Genomic DNA, 6,000 nt, shown 5'->3' on the forward strand with positions numbered 1-6,000 from the left:
CCAAAAAGTTCTACAGCTGCACCATCGAGAGCATCCATGCATCACCGCCTGCTATGGCAACTGCTCAGCCTCCGACTGCAAGACACTACAGAGGGTAGTGCATATGGCCCAGTACGTCACTGGGGCCAAGCTTCCTGCCATCCAGGACCTCTATACCAGGCGGTGTCAGATGAAGGCCCAAAAAATTGCCAAAGACTCCAGACACCCTAGTCATAGACTGTTCTCTCTGCTACTGCACGGTACCGGAGCGCCAAGTCTAGGTCCAAAAGGCTTCTTTACAGCTTCTACCCCCAAGCCATAAAACTACTGAATAGCTAATCAAATGGCTACCTTTACTATTTAAATTTACCCCACCCCTCCACTTTTTTTTTTATTTTTACGGTGCTGCTACTCTGTTTATTGACTCGATACCAGTACCCCCTGTATATAGCCTCGTTATTGTTATTTTATTGTTGGTCTTCTTTTTTTTAACTTTAGTTTGTTTAGTAAATATTTTCTTAACTCTTATTTTTCTTAACTGCATTGTTGGTTAAGGGCTTGTAAGTAACCATTTCACGGTAAGGTCTACACCTGTTGTATTTGAAGCATGTGACAAATAATTTGATTTGCTTTGATATAGATGTAGATTTATACTCTACCAAGCTGGTGGGCTGACGCTTTGAGCCTGGAGATCTGAGGAGAAAGAGAGAGAGAGGAAAGAAAGACAGAGACAGTGAAGAGAGAGAGAGAAACAGAGAGAGAGGAGTAAGAGAGACACGGGGGATGAAGAAAGAGAGCGGAGAAGAGAGGAGAAAGAGAGCGAAAGAGAGAGAGAGAGGAGAAATTAACATTAACATGACCTTTCATGATGTGAAGATAGCGTTATCATTGATATGGTACACATTCCCCTTCAATTAACATTTTAACCTCTCTTTGCAGATTAGCTATATATCAAATGTACAAATACATCTCACAATAATAGTAATGTCTTACCTGAACAGGTCACATTAATATAATTGACACCATCACAGAAACCTGGTCCTCCTCTGGAATTACAATCTCTAAGAGACGACACCTCTCTCCCCTGCAATCAAATACCTTGACTCCTCCTCGACCCTCTTCAAATGGAGGTCCTCTTGGTGTAGCTGCAACATTCACAAAGCCCAGTTCTCTACACAAAACCTTAGCCTCTCTCACTCTCCACGACCAAGAAGGACATAGACCTAACCACTCTCCTTCATAAAATACTTCCGCTGACCCAGAGCAGGAACTGGTCCCATTCACCAGTCTGATGGATAATTCAGCTGTAAACAACAGAGAGGACAACAGAGTGGGGAAGACAGATTGTGGCAGTGCTTCGGTTATTCTATCAGCAGTAATGCTTTGTGGTTGAGAAGTATTAGTAGTTCCATAAAATAGTACTTGTTATTGTTTAGTATGGCGTGTATGGATGTACCCATGAATTTCCCCATGCGGGATAATATTTTTGACTAATAATGAACTGCTATAATCACTGTAGATTTATAATCTAACAACCTGGTGGCCTGACGCTTTGAGCCTGAAGAGCTGAGGAGAAAGAGAGAGACAGAGGAGAGAGACACAGAGAGGGAGAGAGAGAGAGACATGGGAGAAAGAAAGAGGAGTAAAATAGGTAAAATAGAGCGAGAGAAAGAGAGAGGAGTAAGAGAGAAAATAGAGAGAGAGAGAGACACTGAATGTACAACAGTCAGATGCATGGCACCATCACATTTTATGCTAGTGCCTGTCCACAGATGGACTATTAGGCTACGGTGAAGTAAATTTTCAGGTGATCACATAATTGTCCTACTTTGAGCCAAATGTTTACAGTCCTCTTCTTTTACTAAGAAAAAACATACAATATCAAAACATATGTCACAAACAGTGTATGTCAATGTAACAACATCCTACCTGCGCTCCAGAACAGGATCATCAGGATCATTGCAGGTATCATATGTCTCTAAATGGGGCTCCACTGAGCTAAACAAGACTACTGTCATGAAGAGTTGAAAATACCACCAGACTATGTCACTTCTATCTTATTAGTTCCCTAGCTTATATGTGTTAAACTTCTTAACAGCTAAGTGGTTGAACCCACCTACCTACAGGAAACTGCTGGCAGGGAAGCAAAGTTTCACATAGTGTGTGCTGTAATATTATAGTATTATCAGAGAGGAAGGGTCAAAGTGAGAGGTTTCACCAATGTGTTTCAATGGGCTTTTTTATTTTTATTTTACTAGGCAAGTCAGTTAAGAACAAATAGTTATTTTCAATGACAGCCTTGTTCAGGGGCAGAACAACAGATTCTTACTTTGTCAGCTCGGGGATTTGATCTTGCAACCTTCCGGTTACTAGTCCAACGCTCTAACCACTAGGCTACCTGCTGATTATTTTGGACCTAACTTTGTCACCTGCATTCCCACCTTTGGAACAATGACTCTTACTGTTAGGGCAGAGACATGAGCATCTCTTCCTTATATATGGATCTCTGACATTATATATTTAGGCCTTATGTTAGAGCATGAGGGGGTTGGAGAGGTGTAGAAGCTATAGCGGTCTGCTGGACAAGCCTGACACTATCGTTGCTTACTATGTACTGTCCACCAATGACCGTTCTGTGACCATTCCCTCACCAATCAGGGTTGGCTGGAACATGATTTGTTCAAAAGAAGACATTGTATAATTGCATTATACTCAACGATGAAGGCCATACTGCCGAAACCCGTCAGAGTTAAGGCAACAACCAAAATGTTTTTTTTTCCCCATTGAGGATGGTGTAACAATGAAGCAATGTTAACTATATGAAGAGTGCCTTGGTCCTCCTTGATGACCAATTAACCTCTTTACCAAAGATAACCAACAAACCCTTTTGCCAAATAGCACCTATCTACAGAGACTTACCATTGTGTACCCTAGCAGCGCTTCACTTTTTTTCACTCGACATTGTTATTGTGTAAATGCAGAAAAGGAAAATAAAACATCTTAATAGCAACAGAAAGGTTCATGTTGTTTGTGCTGGTGGGCCTTCATGTTTCCCTTTGTTGAGAAGCCCCTCCCACAGTCGGAGCAGTGATTCCAGCCACGCTCCCCTGCTCAGAGGTTGCATGCATCAACTAATGGTTGCATGCCATGTCAACGATTGCGTCAATGACTGACAGATTGCTATAATATATGACGTGGTTAGCTGATACTTAAAATACCTACCCACAGGTTGTGAGATCTGGCATGTCAGCAACACCTGGGCAGAGGAACGCGCAAATTGTTTCTATTCTATGCGCACTCTCTGGTGACGTGATGAAATTCAACACTTACCATAGTCAGAGCAGGAGTAATGCCGAGTTCATGTGCTAGTTTCAACTAAGAAAATATTACATTTCCGACTTGCTAATTGGCTGTAGTTCTACACGTGCCGTTTCCTAGGTCTGACTAGCACGTGAACGCGACAGTGTGCAGTCTCTAATGGACTGTTCATTTTCTTGATGTTGTGAAGCCCTTCCCACATTGAGAGGAAGAGTAGGGCTTCTCGCTGGTGAATTGATAACAACGTAGCCCCACAGAGATGTGTTTTCATTTCCCCACCAGAGATGTGTTTTCATCAAATTGACTTGTTGCAGATAAAAGGCTGTGCTTGATGACATAGTACACATCAAAATAACTTTGTGGGTTAAATTCCCATGTACCTAATAAAAAATACACGTTAAATGGGTTTCATTGCATTTTCAAGTCTACTGATGGTTTGTCATAAAAAATGTTTTACATTATATTGTGTACAGTGCCTTGCAAAAGTATTCATCCCCCTTGGCAATTTTACTATTTTGTTGCATTACAACCTGTAATTTAAATAGATTTTTATTTGGATTTCATGTAATGGACATACACAAAATATTCTAAATTGGTGAAGTGAAATGAACAAAATAACTTGTTTCAAAAAATTCTAAAACGGAAAAGTGGTGCATGCATATGCTTCAGTCTTCCAGAGATTTGAGACTGGGACGGAGGTTCACCTTCCAGCAGGACAATGACCCTAAGCATACTGTTAAAGCAAGTGGTTGAGTGGTTTAAAGGGAAACATGTAAATGTCTTGGACTGGCCTAGTCGAAGCCCAGACCTCAATCCAATTGAGAATCTGTGGTATGACTTAAAGATTGCTGTACACCAGCGGAACCCATCCAACTTGAAGGAGCTGGAGCAGTTTGTCCTTGAATAATGGGCAAAAATCCCAGTGGCTTGAAGTGCCAAGCTTATAGAGACATACCCCAAGAGACTTGCAGCTGTAATTGCTGCAAAAGGTGGCTCTACAAAGTATGGCTCAAGTTTTCTGTTTTTTTTGTGTCTTATATCTTGTTTGTTACACAAGAAGAAATGTGTTGCATCTTCAAAGTGGTAGGCATGTTGTGTAAATCAAATGATACAAACAAAAAATCTATTTTAATTCCAGGTTGTAAGGCAACAAATAGGAAAAATGCCAAGGGGGATGAATACTTTTGCAAGCCACTGTATGTGCCCACTCTGGTATTGGCACATGCGCTCTAGCCAACAACTCATATACTCTGTATACCCACATATTTTTCAGTGGGCGTTGGGTATACTAATTTCTTAATCCCCCCTGATAGGTATCAAAGTAGTGTAGTGGAGGTACAATTGAAGTTGGAAGTTTACATGAACTTAGGTTGGAGTCATTAAAACTTGTTTTTCAACCACTCCACAACTTTCTTGTCAACAAACTAGTTTTGGAAAGTCGGTTAAGGACATCTACTTTGTGCATGACACAATACATTTTTCCAACAATTGTTTGCAGACAGATTATTTCACTTATCATTCACTGTATCACAATTCCAGTGAGTCAGAAGTTTACATACACTAAGTTGACTGTGCCTTTAAACAGCTTGGAAAATTCCAGAAAATGATGCCATGGATTTAGAAGCTTCTGATAGGCTAATACCTGTGGATGTCTTTCAAGGCTTACCTTCAAACTCAGTGCCTCTTTGCTTGACATCATGGGAAAATCAAAAGAAATCAGCCAAGACCTCAGAAAAAAATGTGTAGACCACAAGTCTGGTTCATCCTTGGAATCAATTTCCAAATGCCTGAAGGTACCACGTTCATCTGTACAAACAATAGTACGCAAGTATTAACACCATGGGACCACGCAGCTGTCATACCACTCAGGAAGGAGAAGCATTCTGTCTCATAGAGAGGAACGTAATTTGGTGCGAAAAGTGCAAATCAATCCCAGAACAACAGCAAAGGACCTTGTGAAGATGTAGAGGAAACAGGTACAAAAGTATCTATATCCACAGTAAAACGAGTCCTATATCAACATAACCTGAAAGGTCGCTCAGCAAGGAAGAAACTACTGCTCCAAAGCTGCCATAAAAAAGCCAGACTATGTTTTGCAACTGCACAAGGGGACGAAGATCATACTTTTTGGAGAAATATCCTCTGGTCTGATGAAACAAAAATATAATTATTTGGCCATAATGACCATCGTTATGTTTGGAGGAAAAAGGGGGAGGCTTGCAAGCCTGAAGAACACCATCCCAACCGTGAAGCACAGGGGTGACAACATCATGTTGTGGGGGTGTTTTGCTGCAGGAGGAACTGGTGCACTTCACAAAATAGGTGGCATCATGAGGCAGGAAAATTATGTGGATATATTGAAGCAACATCTCAAGACATCAGTCAGGAAGCTTGGTTGAAAATGGGTCTTGCAAATGGACAATGACCTCAAGCATACTTCCAAAGTTGTGGCACAATGGCTTAAGGACAACAAAGTCAAGGTATTGGAGTGGCCATCACAAAGCCCTAAACTCAATCCTATAGAAAATTAGTGGGCAGGACTGAAAAAGCGTGTGCGAGCAAGGAGGCCTACAAACCTGACTCAGTTACACCAGCTCTGTCAGGAGGAATGGGCCAAAATTCACCCAACTTATTGTGGGAAGCTTGTGGAAGGCTAGCTGAAATGTTTGACCCAAGTTAAGGTGGCTAAGGTGTATGTAAACT

This window comes from Oncorhynchus mykiss, chromosome 9 (assembly GCF_057628025.1).
Source record: "Oncorhynchus mykiss isolate SJ-2025 chromosome 9, ASM5762802v1, whole genome shotgun sequence".
Classification (NCBI taxonomy): Eukaryota; Metazoa; Chordata; class Actinopteri; order Salmoniformes; family Salmonidae; genus Oncorhynchus; species Oncorhynchus mykiss.